We start from the raw sequence: 20,037 nt of genomic DNA on the forward strand, positions 1-20,037 counted from the left end.
TTGCCCTATCGAGGACACTAGAAATGGTGGCCCTTCAGGGTTTCTTTTTCCTTGAGGCCATCAGATATTGTGGCCCTCAGGGCTTCCTCTCCCCATCGAGGCCACTGTGCACGATACCCTGAGGGCCACCGTCTATGATGGCCTGGATGGAGATAGGAAGCTCTGTGCGCCATCATGTCTAGTAGCTTCGACTGGGACAGGATGCCAGCAGCTTGTCAAAATTCCCCAAAGGTTCCGGGGATATTTGCCAGTTTAATTTTTTACTTTTAGGTAAAGTCATTAAGGATCAAAGGCATTGCTGGTTCTTGCCTCGCTGTGATAAAAGTCAAATGTTCTTGTGACCAATCTGAGAAGTCCTTGTATCGTGAGGGTCTGTGTGGAGGCAAGTTTTTTATATAAACTCAACTACTTCTACTACTCCAAAATCATCTACTACTTCTGGTTACTCAACACAAAACTGCGATTAGAACAATATCGAACTCTGGCCCCAGACAGTACTCGGTACCCATACTTAAATCTTTGAATATGTTAGATAATAAGTCACTGCACATCCTCTCAAGGGTATTCTATATATTTAAAACTGAATTGTAATGCCAATCCTGACCTTCAATGCTTCCTAGAAGGTTGTAACAGAACCCATGCGCACCACACCAGAAACAAATACTTATTTGAAATTCCAAGAGTGTCCCTTAACCAAACTAGAAATACTCTACAAACCAAGGGACCCAGAATGTGGCATGACCATCCCAATCATGTCAAAGGATGTACCTCTTTCAACCAGTTTAGGGTCAATATAGTCTTGTTTAGGTGAACTGCATCCAGGATAGCTGGCAGCTAACTATTTAAGCAGAGTCGTCATCTGGAGTATCACTTCTCCGAATGGTGCCTCACAAGAGGGTGGATGACCTGGCCGGAGCCCACGAGTGGGTATGGCGGTGGCCGGAGGGACCCCCATGTGCGTACCCTCCTACTCCGGGGCCTTGCTAGGAGCTTCCACTTTGAATCACTTTCCTTGTATGCGGCTGTCAAGTCACCAAACCTGCCGCATAGGCAGCTTGTTGTTTTGCCCTCAGCTTTAGGTCTTTTTTAATGATATACTGTGCACCTCTCCCTTTGTGTGCTGTGTCCCATATAAGAAAAAACAAAATATAAAATAATTTTCCATTTTGCAAGTTATTATTATCATCTTAACTCTTGTGGGCTGAGATTACCATCTACCATTTATATGTATTTTAGTTTGTGATGATGTGACGACGTATAATGAATTGTGTAACTAGCTCATCAAGATTGTAACTTGTTTAGCTAAATAATTTGTGGGGTTCAGTCCGTGAGCCCATTATGTGCCTCTGTAACCCTTTCCACTACCGCCCACAAGATGGGTATGGGGTGCATAATAAATGAACTAAACTAACTGTTGATAGGGAAATATGTATGCTTAGGGGTGCCTTCTCACCATGCCCAGAACTGGGGGGATTGGTGCCCTGAAGCTATATAAAAACCCTATAACCCCCCGAAGTGGCAAAGGGAGTTAGGGGATAAAAGCAAAGTACTACCTAATAAACTCCATGTAACCTACCTCACCCCCTAAATGTGAACCCATATTTTGTTATTTTAAACAATACTGTTTGTAGACCAACTTGTATAATTGTTGATTTCTGCCATGTTCCCACCCTATTTTCATTCCTTTTTCAACGCAATTTATACTTTAATCTCAATTACTATTAACTTTTAGTCTAAGTGATTTTTTACCCCACACCTTGCCCGAAACAATGTGCGTATTAGTGGCTTTAGGTGTTGTATGTACTTGCTCTATCTATAAATCCAACATTATGTTTGTAACTTATCTTCTATGTATGTACTTTTACCTGAATAAAAATTTGAATTTATTTATATTGCTCCTGGAGCTTTAGGATAATTTATGTAAAACGGAAAACTGTGCATATATGATCCATATATTATGAAAGTTGAAATAATATTTTGAATTCGTAACTTAAAATTATATTGTCTGTCACCTACTTACGACAATTGTTAAAGAAAATTAATGTACCCGTGAAAACCCTATTAGTCACTTAAACCAATTTTTTTTTTTATAATACAACACTACTTGATTAAAGATAAGCTCACAAAATAAACAGATAAATCTATAAATATGAATAAGAAGAAATATAGCAGAATATTATTAAAATACTTTTGTTATAGTTTACCAACAATAATATTTTCTTTCTATTAACGTCGTACCATAGAGCATAGTGATTTTTTTTATGTTTTCAATGATAGACTAAGCACTTATTTTATTCGTCTGTTAGGCGAAATAATTCAACCAATATAGAACTAGTTGAGATGTGCACTTCCAGGTGTGTGCCATTGATTGGGAAGAAAAAGTAACAAGTAGCGAGCGGTGGAAAGCGTAGCAAAACAACAACGAAAAAACACGACACCGCTAAGGTAATAGACAATCCCCCGACGAACGGCAGACATACAGATGCCTGTCATTCCATTCTCGTCATCTGAGGAAGATACAGAAGGCGTTTTCACAGACAACAAACACCACAGTAAGGATAACAGACTGAAGGCGAAACTCCTCAGGCCCCCAAGAAGTAAACAAACACCCACATTCCCTAAAAAGCAAGATCCTCTCCCACCCGATGGGGCCTGAGTCAAAGTGCGCATCCAAGGTAGGACAAATTCTCCTGTTGTGAAAACCTTCACCATAACTTTCGAAGGCAATACTTACATGGAAAGGACTGTGTGTGACAATAGGAGAACTCAAAGCATCATATACAATTAAATCCCCAAGATATTTAATATCAAAGTACATGTTATAAGGCCAAATAAGCAAAAGTATTTAGTGTCAGAGGACCACAACCACAGCGAGCAATCCACAAACCTCATTGGCATCCCTAACACCCACGGACACAGACACTCTCTGAATCGGACTCACTGAAACAAAACTCTCAGGAATCATAACGAATGCCGTGTTTTCCCAGGAGTACACAGTAATAAGGAAAGAGAGGGAAGGTAGAGGAGGAGGCGGAGTGGCCCTACTCATGAGAAAGAAAAAGGAGTTTTAAGGAGATGGCTATCCCGGGCTTTGAGGCGTTCACAGACTACATAGCAGGCACTATGACAATGGGAGGACCAAGATTAGTAGCAGCAGTAATACACAAACCTCTACCAAATGACAAAAGACCCAGTCAAGAGTATGAAAACAACAACATGGCAGTTAACAATATAATTGAGAGGGCAAACTCTGCTGCATGTAGAAATAGATCCCACCTGCTCATCATGTGGGACTTCAATCACGGAAGGATTGACTGGGAGAACAAGGAACCGCATGGAGGCGAGGATACGTGGAGAGCCAAACTATTGGAGGTGGTGACTAGAAACATTTTAACCCAGCATGTCAGAGGAATGAGAAGATGAGAGGCAATGACGAACCAGCGAGACTCGACCTAGTCTTCACTCTAAACGACTCCGACATAAGAGAAATCGGTTTTGAGGACCCAGTAGGAATGAGCGACCGCAGTGCACTGGTGTTTGAGTACCTGGTTGAAGAAGGGTTATTGAACTCGAGGAGGGATACCGAAACCAAAAGGTTAGCATACCGAAAGGGAAACTATGAGGAGATAAGAAAATTCCTATCATATATAGCATGGAAAACAGAGCTCAGGGGAAAGACGGCCCACGATATGATGGACTACATCACGCAGAAGTGCAAGGACGCAGCAAACAAGTTTGTCCCAGTCCAAAAGGAAAACAGTGAAATGAAGATGAGAAACCCATGGTTTAATCAGAGATGTAGGCTAGCTAAGCAGTAAAGTAAAAGGGCATGGAGAAACTATAGGAATAACAGGACACTGGAGAGCAGAGAAAGATACCAGAATGCCAGGAATGAGAGCAAGGAGAAATTCCAGAGATAAGAGAAGGAATAGCTAACCAGGAACCACTGGAAGAGTTTGAGATTACCAGCGGGGAAGTAAGGAAGTGTTTACTAGAGTTGGATGTGACAAAGGCTATAGGCCCAGATGGAATTTCCCTTTGGATACTAAAGGAAGGAGCAGAAGAACTGTGCCTACCACTCTCCATAGTGTATAACAAATCACTGGCAACAGGGGAACTGCCAGATATTTGGAAAGCAGCTAACGTAGTCCCGATAAACAAGAAAGGGGATAGACAGGAGGCACTGAACTACAGGCCAGTGTCCCTAACCTGCATACCATGCAAGCTGATGGAGACGATTGTGTGAAGAAAGCTAGTGGAGCATCTGGAGCGAAAGAACTTTGTAACACAGCATCAACATGGGTTCAGGGATGGCAGGTCCTGCCTCACAGGGTTACTTGAATTCTACGACCAGGCAACAAAAATAAGGCAAGAAAGAGAAGGGTGGGCAAACTGCATATTTTTGGATTGTCAGAAAGCCTTTGATACAGTACCACACAAGAGGCTTTTGAAAAAGCTGGAGATGCAGACTGGAGTGAAAAGGAAGGTACTCCATTGGATAAAGGAGTACCTAAGCAACAGGAGACAACGAATCAGTGTGAGGGGTGAGGTCTCAGATTGGCGAGACGTTATAAGTGGAGCCCCGCAGGGGTCAGTCCTTACAATATGAAGAGATTCAGTATTGAAAACAATGTTAACCTGACAACTTGAACGATCGTCCATAGTCCTAAAAATGACAAATAAAATCATTAATATTGATATCAGTTGATATCACACCAAACCTGTCTCCTGAAGCCCACATAAAGAGAATAACGTCTGCGGCATATGCGAGGCTGGTTAACATCAGAACAGCGTTCAGGAACCTGTGTAAGGAATCATTCAGAATCTTGTACACCACATATGTAAGACCAATCCTGGAGTATGCGGCCCCAGCATGGAGCCCGTACCTTGTCAAGCACAAGACGAAGCTGGAAAAAGTCCAAAAGTATGCCACTAGACTAGTCCCAGAACTAAGAGGCATGAGTTACGAGGAAAGGCTGCGGGAAATGCACCTTACGACACTGGAAGACAGAAGAGTAAGGGGAGACATGATCACAACCTACAAAATCCTCAGGGGAATCGACCGGATAAACAAGGATAAACTATTCAACACTGGTGGGACGCGAACAAGGGGACACAGGTGGAAACTGAGTACTCACATGAGCCACAGGGACGTTAGAAGGAACTTTTTTAGTGTCAGAGTAGTTAACGGATGGAATTCATTAGGCAGTGATGTGGTGGAGGCTGACTTCATACACAGTTTCAAATGTAGATATGATAGAGCCCAGTAGGCTCAGGAATCTGTACACCAGTTGATTGACAGTTGAGAGGCGGGACCAAAGAGCCAAAGCTCAACCCCAGCAAGCACAAATAGGTGAGTACAAATAGGTGAGTACAGATGCTATAAACCGCTTCATGATACACAACAAAAACTTAAAATGAAACGTGTCCTAAACATTAGCGAAGGTTAATATTCCAAGCATTCCCCATAGTGTGGTGGTAAGACACTCGTCTGGTGTTTCGCGAGCTCTTTGCTTAGGGATCGTATCCTGGCCTGGGAGGATTTATTAGGCGTCAATCCTTAACTGTAGCATCTGTTTACCCAACAGTAAAATGGGTACCTGGTTGTTAAGCGATTTGGCGGGTCGTATTCCGGAACATAGGATTAAGGACTTGCCCGAAATTTTATGTGTGCTATTGGCTGTACAAGAATGTAAGAACTCTTGTATAAATAAATAAATAAAAATAAAAACCTACAGAGAAAAGAAGTCATGCGTAGAACAGAAGGAGAAGTAGGTGATAGAGGCACAGTTCTACAGGTGGTTGTAGACCATTGGTTCTTCCAGGTGGTTGTAGACCATTGGTTCTTCCAGGTGGTTGTAGACCACTGGTTCTTCCAGGTGGTTGTAGACCACTGGTTCTTCCAGGTGGTTGTAGACCACTGGTTCTTCCAGGTGGTTGTAGACCACTGGTTCTTCCAGGTGGTTGTAGACCACTGGTTCTTCCAGGTGGTTGTAGACCACTGGTTCTTCCAGGTGGTTGTAGACCACTGGTTCTTCCAGGTGGTTGTAGACCACTGGTTCTTCCAGGTGGTTGTAGACCATTGGTTCTTCCAGGTGGTTGTAGACCACTGGTTCTTCCAGGTGGTTGTAGACCACTGGTTCTTCCAGTAGGGAAGAACACGGGGATTTTGATTCCTTACACCCTTGATTAACCAATGGTTGCTCCTATGCCTTTCGCCCAACCACTTGTCATGGACGGTAGAGCGACGGCCTCGCTTCATGCAGGTCGTCGTTCAATCCCCGACCGTCCAAGTGGATGGGCACCATTCCTCTCCCTTGTTCTATCCCAAAACCTTATCCTGTTCCCTTCCAAGTTTGGATCTTCCCTTCCTAAATTACGAAACTATTACGACTAAATTTTTAGTCGTAATGGCTTGGTGCTTTCTTTTGATAGTTGCCTTCTCTTCCTATGCCTAGTGTCGTGGCAGGGAAACTATCCCTGCCAGGATAGTTTCACTTCTGTATGATATGGCAACCTATCTTATTACCATGGATAAATTACCTGAAATCCTTGCACTGTACCCACATTTTGCTTCCAGTAGATGAACGACATATGAGATTAAGAAACAAGTAGTGTATTGTGAGGACTAATAATAAAGAGAAGCTCCCCTATGACTCTGTAATATCCCCATTGGTCAAACTATTATGTATTAGCGATAAGACCTACCATTAATGTATGATGACACTGTAAATATGTAGCTCTTGTAATAGCACTTTCTCTGTAACTAGCTGACATTGTAACTATAAGGCATGAAGGATAGATGAAATTGTTCATGTAATAATCTAAGATGAGGTCTGATAAAGACTTTTTGTGCCCTCTGTAATGCTTTTGCGCTACCGCTCACAGGATGAGTATGGGGTGCACAATAAACTAGCCGCCTTTGCCGGCAACAATCAATCCTGGCAGGGGTTACATTTGGTGACTGATTCGTGACTTTTCTGAGCGGGTAATCCGTCGAATACTGTACGTTCTTCCCTCTTTCTCTCTTTAGATAGATATTCTAATTAATAGAATACAGACTATATATCCGTGTTTTAATACTGTGTTTGTGTTGACTGGTTGAATATTGAGTGAAATTAAATTGATTAGCAGAGATTAGCTTCAGAGAAATATAAATTCATAAAATTGTCAACGGAAACAAGATTAACTGCTTTTTACAATATGAAGAGATTCAGTATTGAAAACAATGTTAACTTGACAACTTGAACGATCGTCCAGTCCTAAAAATTACAAATAAAATCATTAATGAGGAATAATATATTGTCATTAAGATAATAAATTTCTCTCTGTAGCATCTTGTTCTAAATTTTGAGTTAGGTTAAATGTGTATACGATAATATTCTTAAAATACAATAACTATGCACGAAACATTACAAACCCATATGAAATACAGGAATACATGAAAATTTCCCAATAAATTCATTACAAAAGCCATTAAACCAGGAAACAATAGACAGTTCGATAATAATGGTCATCACACCTGCTAAATGACCACTCTCCTCTATCTGTGTGTTGGGAGGCACGAACTAAATTGAGCCGCTCAGCGAGGCGCACACACTGTGTTATGGCCCTTCACTGGACCGTCACTCACTTGGCGATCAATGGCCCGGAAAAATGGTCTTGAACGTGAAATAGTGAACCTCTGGCGTGGATGTTTCCACAACCTCCTGTTCCCAAATTTATTTTAATATTACAGTAAATAATTTATTTTTGAGTACGTTAGAAAAAAATTAGCATAGATGAAACTTTGGTTTCGACTGTAGATCTGCCTTTCATTCACAGATTATTTGTAAGCCTTGACGAAATATGGAATGAATGATTAACGTTTAACGTGGTGGCCGACCTCCCCAAACGCATTTATCAATTTTACCAAACTGTGTATTAACAATTTGGTTTGTTCTCATATATAAGTTAATATTATTAAACATAAAAATTCTATGTATAGTTAGCTATAGGTTAGGTTAGGTGTTTTCTGTTGGCGATTACTCATATTTGAAGTACGTGGGGGGAGCATTCAGCTCGTCTTCACATACAAAGATTCAAGCTCGTTAATCCAGCCGCCAAACTCCCTGTTTAAGAATGAAAAACAATTTTCACACGACTCACAACTGATGACGTCCGAACACTTCCGGAACAAGTGCTTCGCTCACGTCCTCTGTGCAAACCACAATTCTATAAATAGCCGGCCTACGAACAAAGACCCAATTTCCATTCTATGCCTATAAATGAAAAACGGTTTACACACGACTCACAACTGATGACGTTCGAACACATCCGGAACAAGTATTTCACTGACGAATTTTATTCAAACCACAATGTTGAAAATGCTCAACCCGTTCTCAGACCAAGTCCATTCCATCCAGCGGTCGACCCCAAAGACGCATTCATAAATTTTAACATGCTCTTCATTCAAAACTGGAAGTTCTCAAATATAAATTAATATTATTTTTATATTACCATATTGTACATATTTAGGCATTGGTTAGGTTCTGTTGGCGATTATTTGTATTTGTAGTACGTGGGTGAAGCATTTACAACGTTGTGGTTCGAACAAAATTCGTCAGTTAAGCACTTGTTCCAGAAGTGTTCGAATGTCATCAGTTGTGAATCATGTATAAACCGTTTTTCATTTATAATCCAGCCCGTCCTCCAAACAAAGATCCAAAAGTGATTCCATGCACCCGCCAAACCCCCTGTTTATGAATGAAAAGCGGTTTACACATGACTCACAACTGATGACGTTCGAACATAACCGGAACAAGTGCTTCACTGACGAATTTTGTTCGAATCACAACGCTATAAATGCTTCACCCACGTACTACAAATACAAATAATCGCCAACCAAACCTAAACACCTAACCTAACCTATGCCTATATATGCACAATATGCTAATATATTATAATATTAATTTATACTTGAGAAAATTCCCGTTTTGAATGAACAGCATATTAAAATTTATGAATGCGGCTGTGGGGTCGACCGCTGGATGTAGTGGACTTGAGTCGAGGACGGGTTGCTATAATCAGGGGGTGTGGCGGCTGCGTGGAATGAACTTAGGGTCTTTATTTGTATTTGTAATACGCAGGTGATGCATTTCAACCCGACCTCTAAACAAAGATGTCCAACAGAACCTCTAACAGAGCGACTATTTTATCTGCCAAAACAAAAAATACATTAATCTTCAGTGACACTACATATGATTAATGTTGGTCAAACCCGTCATGACAGTGGTTGTGTAATCCTAAGCCGAGGTAGTGTAGTAAAGCAGGGACACTATTCAGAGGCTACTGAGGAAGGTGTGAGTCTCGTGCAGCGACGCACTCTATAGGAATACAACACTGTTTGGGGCGGTGGAGCTCCCCGTGGACGCGACCCTTATTACTCTCGAAGGAGCGAGGAAGATCGAATTGGAGGGAGCCGTAGTGAGTGATCACAACAATATCAAAGTTATTGTGAGGGAGAAGATGAGTCCAAGAGCACGCCTGACATCACAGATGAGCTGGTGGAGTGACGTCACAGAGGCAGCAGCGACGCCGAGCGACCCGAGTGAAGCTCTCTGCTTCTGTTTGAGGATCAGCTCATAAGAAAACTTCCCCCTTGTTGGTTAGAAGTTCATTTAGCGAATGATTAGCATATGTTTAAAAAAAAGAAACTTTTAAAGGACATAAGAGGAAGTTTGTTTCCTAGAGGCTGTAGAATTCTTTGAACTCCTCCGACGGCGGGGCAGGAACCGAGGATGCAGCGGGCATTCCCCCTCTGAATCGCAACACTGAGGCTCTGGAACAGAAAACTTGCTGCTCTAGGGTCTCTTGTAGTGTCAATGAGCCTGGAACCAAGATCCTTAAGAAACTTTATTGCACTCTCTCTCTCCATGGGCCTAGGGTCTCAGATCCGATTAGGACGAAGTTGTACCGGTGATCTATTTCCCTGTACTTGGTTGACTTGTATCTTTCTGTGTGTGTCGCGACGGCTCCTGCTTGGCCGGCAGAGAGGTTGATGTATGTGGTTGCCAGGGTGAATACGCAAGTATAGGCCCAAACAGCTGTGATTCTGTCTGGTTGGCTGGCAAAGCTAACAGAGTCACGGTTCAATAGATTGCGGGGCTCTTTCTCCGCTGGAAACTGGGCAGAGGCAAGACTCCTCTTAATGATGTCATTAACTTCGTCGTGTCTACAGTACTAACCGCCTGCTTTTCCACAGTACAGGCCATGCAATCCATATTCGTCTGCATCTGCCTCACCGCAAATATATCTATGAACAGTGTGGATAGGAGCAGCAAGGCGGAGAGCGACTAAAATACGGAGCTGCTGCGAATCAAGACGTGTGCCGCAGATATAGAGACTGCCAAAAGGAAGTCCCCTGCACAGCTGTGAGGCATGAACGATCACTGAGGGTTGGTGCTGCCTCCAGCAAAGCTGTGGCTTCTTTGCCTACAACGGAGCTGTACCAACTGGATTGTTTCTTGACTTTCAACATGGTTGGTCTGAGTGCATTGTTGAATATGACCGAAAATGTAAGATTAATGATTCTGTCGAATCGAATCGATAGAATATTAAGAAGATTCTAAACGAATCTTCTTAATATTTCTTATATTTTTCTTCACTGCCGAGGGAAGTTGAAAAATTAACTCTCCAGAGTTAATTTTCACACTTTATTATGGTATGATGCCTAGGGATGCGTTTTGCAAGGTATTCTTTACATTCTCAAAGACAAGTTTACCGTGTTAGCACCAGATTATATTCTCTTCAGGTAAGGTAGTAAAAAACAAGTGGATGAATGTCAAAACATAAGGGGAATTAATTGGGTATTAAATGTATCAACAAGGGCAGCTTATATTCCTGAGGTAGGATCATTGGATCAAACATTTTTGTACAATCAGTAAAGTCTAGTTATGGGCGCCTAACAGCTGGGTGGACAGCACTTCGGATTCGTAGTCCTGGGGTTCTTTGTTCGATCCCCGGTGAAGGGGGAGACAAATGGGCAAGATGTTTCTTTCACCTTGATGCCCCTGTTCACCTAGCAGTAAATAGGTACCTGGGAGTTAGTCAGCTGCTACGGGCTGCTTCCTGGGGGTGTGTAACAAAAAAGAGGCCTGATCGAGGACTAGGTCGCGGGGTCCCTAAGCCCCGAAATCATCTCAAGATGGGAGTTAACTGTGTAATTACTCCCAGGAATGACTGCATGGGAGTTCAGTAGATGATAGAAATATTATTTTAATGTCCTGCAGAGAAGACTGCACCCGAAAAGTCTCGTGTTTGTTTCCCCTAACAGGACAGAGACGGTTAGGTACGTATTCTTTCACCTGGTGAAATTCATCCTGTCCTCTTTAAAATAACGTCACTTTTCGCTCGTATGCGCACTATGGCCAAATTTGGACGTAATTTGAAATTAAATTGACTCACAAAAGTGACGTACTGTTCCGTTTTCTATTTGAGTCGTCCGGCTTACTCGGCAAACTTAGAAGAGGCAACTTTACATTTAACATTCTCAGATTGTTCGGTAATACGTTTATTGTTTGTGATGTGTATCTATGTATGTATTAACACGATGTACTGAACGGGGTGAGAATAGCTTGAGTTACCTCTTCCCTTTGTGTGTATTTTACCTCAATAAACTTATTTCAATTTCCATTTCCATTAACGGTTTTCATAACGTTTTGAAACTTTATGAGAATTTCCTGCCCACCTAACCTATCAGAGGACCCTTAACTTACTGTTGTAGAAAAAAAATCCCAAATTTATTTTCATTTTTTTTTTCATTTTCAAATTACGTCCATATTTGACCATACGGACAAACGGCCAAAAGCGACGTTCATTTTTAAAAGGACAGGTTGGAAAATAACCATAATTCAGGAGAATAAATTAAACACTTTCTGTGTATTAACACATAACCATTAGTTGAATATATATTTTCATTAAAGTTGAAACGAAAAATAAGAGTTAATCATTATTAACAAAGGTAGATTTTAAACTAATGACGCCAATAACCGCTTAGCGATCCTCTCATACGCACGTCGACAAACTCATTCCAGCCAAAATTAACTCGAATCAAACTATGAAAGCGAGTCGTGTTGGCGCAGTATGTGGACATTGATGTGTACTCACCTAATTGTACTCACCTAATTGTGCTTGCGGGGGTTGAGCTCTGGCTCTTTGGTCCCACCTCTCAACTGTCAATCAACTAATGTAAAGGTTCCTGAGCCTACTGGGCTCTATCATATCTACACTTGTAGATATTATTGGGTTGGCGAGGAGACCGAGAGAATTCTCTAGAGGGTGATGATCTAGAAGTGGACCAACAGTCCCTTGCAAGGTGGTTAGTCTTACGACAATGCCAACATGAGGGAGTGGATGGTTGTGGACTATGGCATCTCGGCAACCTATGAGGAGGAGAACTGGACTGCGACCATTGGTGCGGTTCTGTAACCAAGTGTTTTGAGAGTTTGTGGGAGAATGCTGAGGGCTTGTTACTACATTCACAGTGTCAGAGGTGGGCTATAGTTGAGCACTTCCGGGAGCTAGTTTATCAGCGGCATTGTTGAAAGCCTCAAACATTTTACCAATTTCATGTTTATCTCCAAAATTTTGTTGATTGATGATCGGTTTAGTATGCTCTGGGGCAAAATTAATTAAAGTCCCAAATGCTATCATTTTGGCCATGGCCTCGGTGGTCAACATTTTTTTCTTTATCCACCCATGAGGAACTAATCATAGCAGTCTCTAAGGCATAAAGATAAAGATCGAGACTGCTAGTAAACGCATTAAACGATTCACCAGGCTGTATGGTGGCATTGGCGATTTTCTTGACTAACCTGTATGAGTCAAGGTCTCCTTTGTTAACAAATCGCCGTCGAAAGAAATCCTTAAATTCAGACCAAGACTGGAGGCTCACAATGGCTTTCTCGTCAACCAAAAAACGTGCATCACCTTTGGTTGTGTCCACAGCTGACCGTGCAATTGCCAAATATTCGGCATCAGTAGGCTCAGAAAAATGGGCTTTGGGTTTTGCCTCAACCTTTCTAAACCAGGACTCTAACAAGCGGGATTCGCCAGCAAAAAGTGGAATAGCCATTTCCTGAGCTGACCTCTGGACAGTAGCACAAAGTGCTACTGTCCAAAGGTCCAAACTACTTTTGCACCACCGGAGGCAGAAGAAGCTACAACAGTGGTAGGCATTGTCACTACCGCTGAAGTAATGTTTGAACGCAAATTATAATTAAGTGCACCAGGCATCAAAAATAGAAAAAAAAATAAACACTCCAAAAAATATCGAACTTGGCTAGAGTAAGGAAATGGCAGAAAAAATACTAAATTGGACTGAGCAATAAATAATTAAAAACAAGCAAAATTGTTAATTAAAGTAGCAATCTGGTATGAAAATGGCTGGAATTAGTGGGATATAAATTAATTAAACCAGACTAAGCACTGCAAAATAAATAAAAAAACTGGGAAGTGGAATTGAAAATTTGATGAAAAATAATACAACACAATAAGTGGCAATGCAAGAAATATGGCTCAGTACAACAAACTGGGCACAGGTATATGTATAAATTGCTATGGCAAAATTATAATGTGAAATGTTGAAAGAATAAATTTCAAAATAAGGTCTGGAGGAATTTAAAAAATTGTGCATATCCTTAACTGTTACTAAAACAATGATTTCTTACCTCTCTGGACTTTGAATTTACTAATAACACTCTGTTAACACAATTAATGAACAATTAAATTACTGTGAAAAGCAGGAATTGATGAAATTACTCAGGGAAACTTAGGGTGTTGAGATATAACCAGCTTCAATATTTAACAAGTCACTGAATGGTCAATACATATGATGTTGTGGATATATTTACGTTAAACCTGTTTAAATTATGGCAAACGAAGTTTTAGCTCTTAATCATTTAGCTCAGGACTGCAGGCTAAATAATATGACCATAGCCAACACGGGAAAACGGCGGCAAGGCAATGAAGAGGCACATGTACGCTTTGTTTACGTTTTCGTGCAGCAGGCATCGCTGCTCGCGGCCGTGGGGCGAAGCTCTGGTGGGACCCCACACTGGAAATGATATCGGGAACGCAACGATAAATTCTGAAACGACGATATTGCGTCGATGAAGGCGAAGGAGCACGATTTGCTAGGCAGAAGTGTAGACAGGAATTCACAGATGAGTGGTGTGGTTGGGGGGGCTGTGGCAATGGTGAGAGGAGGCTAGGTGTGTGTAAGCTGGTGGCGACACTTATACATATGCAGTCCACCAATTATTCCCAAATAACTGTACAACACACACGATGATCAGTTGATACTTGCGACGATGACTGACGACGATTGCAGTACCTGGAAACACTTACAAGGCTTGATGCTGTCGGCTTGGTCGATGATGGTGGGTGGCTTGGGTGATGATTTTCCAGGATGGCGCGGGAAATTCAAAATAGCTGGCGGCGCATTCCTCTCCCCTCGCTGATGAAATTGCGTTCTCACTTGTAAATATTGCACCTTACTTCTGAGAACATCGACCTAGAGTAGTGGCTGATGGTAGGATCCCGGACTGGCACAATATCATTATATATTGATGCGTGGGTGGCGGTGGCGGCTTGCGGCGGCGGTGGCGGCTTGCGGCGGCGGTGCATGACAGCTGGAAACACGTGGAGATATGGGTACTTGAGTTTTCGATGCCCAGAAAATTAATTTTAGATCACACAGCTGCTTCCCGTATTCGTTACCTTAGATGGTTCTTGCTGGATTGTAGAGAATATACAGTAGATCACTCAGCAGTGTTTTGAGTCATACAATTTGAGTACTAACATGGTGCAGTGGGAGGAAGAGCGTAGCGCTGTGGGAGGGAAGCGTGGCGCCATGGGAGGGGAGCTTGGCACCTTGGGAGAGAAGCGTGGCACCGTGGGAGAGGAGCGTGGCGCCGTAGGAGGGGATCATCGTACCACTAATTTTAGGATCAGGATGAAAGGGGAGAGAGTAATAATAGTAATTGTGAGGACTGAGGGGAAGGGAGTGTTGGTCAGGCGAGAGGCGGATGACCTGCTGAAGGGAGCAAGCAGCAGCATAGTTCGCTGAGAGAGTGAGAAGTGGAGAAGAGGGAGAGGTAAGAAGAGGCTACCAGAGGAATGAGACTAGGGATAGTGTGAGAGGAAGCAAGAGGATAATGTTAGCGCAACCCGTCCTCTTAAAAGAACGTCACATTTTGACGTATACTTTATATAAGGTCAAAAATCTTCGTACTAGAAAATGATTTTAGCTCGCGAAATTGACGTAATGTCTCGTTTTCTGTTTTCGGTCCTCTGGTAGTTTAGGATAAGGGCTCTATAGTACCAGTTTCTTGACGTTGGGAAACCTTAGGAGGACGCGCTGGTTAGAGAAATGGTGCTATAAGGAATATTTGGGAATAAAGGACTAATCAATCCATCCTTCTGGTTAAATAGTACTTTTTGTAACTATTTGCACCATAGTACAAATATTGATGTACTAAGCAATTATACATTAGAACTTTGTACTATTCCCTGTATAGTCTGAACAAAATGAAGCTAAAAACAAATATAAATATTTCAAGGCCTAGTATAGCACACATATGGCCTAGTATAGTATAACATAGCATAGCACACACACATATATTAGGCCTAAGATAGTATATATTCGGCATAGAAAGATTAGGTTAGGTTAGCTTAGTTTGTCTTTGCAACATAAGTTGAAATTCGTTTTCCGGTTTGTACACATTCAATAGTACCGATTTATAATTTCTAACTGTGTTGTACGTCGATATATGTACTATGGTCCTCATCGTTACTATAAGTACTACCAAACCATAAGGATGGGCCGACTAATCACCATTGTGGCAAAGTCATTAGTCCCCGGCGGCCAAGTCATTGGAATATCTCTCTCCAATTTATTTCTATTTAGAAATTGTGATTCAATTTGTAAGATTCTATCTTGGATGCCGGAGTATTGTGCGTCACCTGCTCATGGGATGTTGTAGGTACAGTTAGCTCAGGAGTATAGTGCTCCAACAATACATACATGCAAGACACACAAGGAATTATTCTGTTTATTAATACATTTACATGTGTCTGTAGTTCCTCTCTGCTTCCTGTCTGGTTCTGTGACTTGTGGGTTCTTTACGTGTTTCACAGGGCAACCAGGACCTAGATTCACGAAGTTCCATGTATTTCTTCGTAAGTAGGTGTGCTACGAATGTTCTTAAGTACCAGCTAAGAACGTGCCTAATTGCGATTCAGGAAAGTGTACTTGCGAAGATTTCAAGTAGTTCACTTAAGTCTCGCTAGATGTCACTAGGGCTTTTTATTTGGCCAATCAGAGAACAGGCAACATTCTTCATCTCAAAGATTTAGCCAATCACTTGCTTATTGGCGTTTACTTGCCACCGATTTACGTCGAATTTTCTTATAAAATTGGTATATTTCGAAGTAAAACTATGTTTCTTCAACTTCTACAGTGAGCACCGACATTGTAGTAAACCAATATGTTATATTATTTGTTTACCTTCATAATTCTAAGAGATATTGTGTAGCTTTCCTTGTCGATTGAGAAACATGTGCTGACCATTATTATATATATTTACCTGAATTTACCCAAGGGCCACTAACTATCTAGTGGCCTCAACGAGGACAGATAGCCGGCGGCTTGTTAAAGGTCCCGCCAATTGTCCTAATTATATTTTCTAGCTGAATTTTGGCATTTACGACTTCAGCGGATAGGCGGTTTAGTGGGTTTATAACCCTCTGGGTGAAAAAAACATGTTTTCAGTCATACTTGAAAGGACATACTCTCCAACACTATATCCGTGAATGCCCTGTAATCAGTGACTTCAGACAAAATGGTATGAGGTACTTTGAGCTCTATAATTACTTCATACACTCAGGAATATTGGAAGATATTCTAGTGCTGTACCTAGATTTTGATAGTGGGGGCTAATAAATCAGCGTTACATTTCTTGTTCTCTCCTGATTCTATGTATGACTGGCCGTCCTGTGGGATGGATGTTCGATGAGCTTGTAGCTGTTTTTTTTTTTATCTACACTGTGTGGTAGATCATACAGAATAGGGAAGCAGCACATTACTGTGTATGCCTAAGCTTGTTACATATATATATATATATATATATATATATATATATATATATATATATATATATATATATATATATATATATGTCGTACCTAGTAGCCAGAACGCACTTCTCAGCCTACTATACAAGGCCCGATTTGCCTAATAAGCCCAGTTTTCATGAATTATTTGTTTTTCGACTACCTAACCTACCTAACCTTACCTAACCTAACTTTTTCGGCTACCTAACTTAACCTAACCTATAAAGATAGGTTAGGTTAGGTTAGGTTAGGTAGGGTTGGTTAGGTTCGGTCATATATCTACGTTAATTTTAACTCCAATAAAAAAAATTGACCTCATATAGAATGAAATGGGTAGCTTTATCATTTCATAAGAAAAAAATTAGAGAAATTATATTACTTCAGGAAAACTTGGCTTATTAGACAAATTGGGCCATGCATAGTAGGCTGAGAAGTGCGTTCTGGCTACTAGGTACGACATATATATATATATATATATATATATATATATATATATATATATATATATATATATATATATATGAGAAAGCTGCATGAACGCGCAAGCCATATATCACTAAGAACTCTTTGACCCGGCCAGGATTCGAACCCATGCCGTCCAGGATCACCCCTAAACGTACACAGTACCGTGACAACCGCACCAATGATCGTCAATAACACCTTACAAGCAGAACTTATTGCGGAAGGAGGAAAGAATCGAGGCAATTACAGAAGCACCATACTGTCCCCCGAGCTCAAAGCGGCAGCTAAGAGCCTTCGTGAGAACAAGGAGATAGTCGTCAGAAGAGGTGACAAGTCGCCAATATACGTCAATCTTAAAAAAGACGAATATCTGGCGAAAATGAACCTCATTCTCTCTGACCAAACTAAATTCCAAAGGGTAACGAAGGACACTACAGCCGAATTGAAGGCAAAGGTCAACAAATTGATCGAAACTGTGAACGCCAAGAAATCCGGACTCCTCCTGCCAAAGATTATTGGGGAATATAAACCTGGATATGCGTATGGAAATGTCAAGACACATAAGCCTGGAAACCCACTTCGGCCAATCATCAGCCAGATACCCACTCCCACGTACAGACTGGCGAAGTGACTCGACGGCTTGCTGACTCCTTATGTTCCTTGCACCTTCAGCCTGAAGTCTCCAAAGGAATTTGTTGACTTACTGCAGGGAACACGGGCCACAGGGATAAGAGCCTCGTTGGACGTAGAATCACTGTTTACCAACGTACCTGTGGATGAAACAATCGGGATGATAGCGGACAGAGTGTATCGTGATCTGGCCTGTACTCCTCTTGACATACCAGAAAACATTCTAAGGAAACTACTCCAAGCTTGTACTAAAGAGGCACCTTTCTTGAGCCCGGATGGGCACATGTATAAGCAAGTAGATGGGGTTGCCATGGGTTCTCCCCTAGGTGTCCTGTTTGCAAACTTCTACATGGGTACCATCGAACAGAAGGTCTTAGTTGGCATGAACTTGAAGCCTGCCATATACTGCAGATATGTTGACGACATTTTTACACAGGTACCTGATGTCAGACGTCTGCGGGAGCTGAATTTCAGGAGGCATTCGAGCAGAATCCTGTGTTGAGTTTCACTTACGAGATAGAGAAGGATGGGAAGCTGCTCTTTCTAGATGTAACAGTCACGGACAGGAGCGGAGGTTTCCACGCTGCATTCTACACTAAGGAAACAAACATAGGAATGTGCCTCAATGCTAACAGTGACTGTCCAGACAGGTACAAGAGAAAAGTTGTCAACGCTTACGTCGACCGTGCTCTCAGCCACAGCTCAGGATAGAAGCAAGTCGATGAAGAACTCTGTAGGGTAAGGCAACAACGGCTTCTCCAATGGTTTCGTTGAAGACATCATAAAAAGGAAGGTGAAACGCTATGCATCCTCTGAAGAGTCAACTAACACAACACCTGTACCCCCTATTAGACTGTTTTACAGGAACTTCTTTTCTACTGCTCATAAAATGGAGTAAAGGGTCCTGAAAGATATTGTTAATAGGAACGTTATCCCTGCAGATAAAAATCAGAAGATACAATTGACAATTTACTACAAAACCAAGAAAACGGCCAGCCTACTCATGAAAAACTCTCCAGACACAAAGCAGAATGCCTTAAAAGAGACCAATGTCGTCTATGCCTTCAAATGTCCACTTGGGGATTGTAAGCCCCAAAGAACTCAGTATATAGGCAAGACAACAACATCTCTTCCCAGGCAATTAAAAATGCATAAGCAACAGGGCTTCATTAAGGAACATATAATCTCTTCCCACAACCAGACCATCACCAGAGAAGTCTTAACAAACAACACAGAAATCATCGATAGATAGAGCGATAGTAGAAGGCTCGACATCTACGAGGCACTACACATCAAAAGGTCAACACCAGCAATCAACAGCCAATTAATGCACAACTATATTCTACCGACTTCAAGACTCTGTGCCAATATAGAAGCATCAAGAGGAAATATAGGCCAATAGGCCCTTTGCAGTTACTTCCATTCTTCCCTTTCACTTACCCAATTTATACCCATTGAACCGTGTTCTGTCTTGTGTTGGTCAAAAGTTTGTTCACCTCATCCAAAACTGTTTCAACATATCACCTCACCCAAATGCGTGTATATAAGACAAGCTGTTTAGCGTTAGAATTAGTAAAACTCTGTTAAGTGTTTTCAGGTTACAGTTGTGTGTGTGTGTAAACTAAAGTCCTTGAAAATGTAATACGTTATTGCGAAACGCGTTCAAGCGTCGCGTCAGACTAGAAATAAAAATGAATTTTGGAGAATTGATTTTTCAATTACCATCGACAGTAAAAAGAAACGTAAGAAATATTGAGAAAATTCGTGTTAGAATTATTTATCTTACTTTTT

Source organism: Procambarus clarkii, chromosome 8 (genome assembly GCF_040958095.1).
Source record: "Procambarus clarkii isolate CNS0578487 chromosome 8, FALCON_Pclarkii_2.0, whole genome shotgun sequence".
Taxonomy (NCBI): Eukaryota; Metazoa; Arthropoda; class Malacostraca; order Decapoda; family Cambaridae; genus Procambarus; species Procambarus clarkii.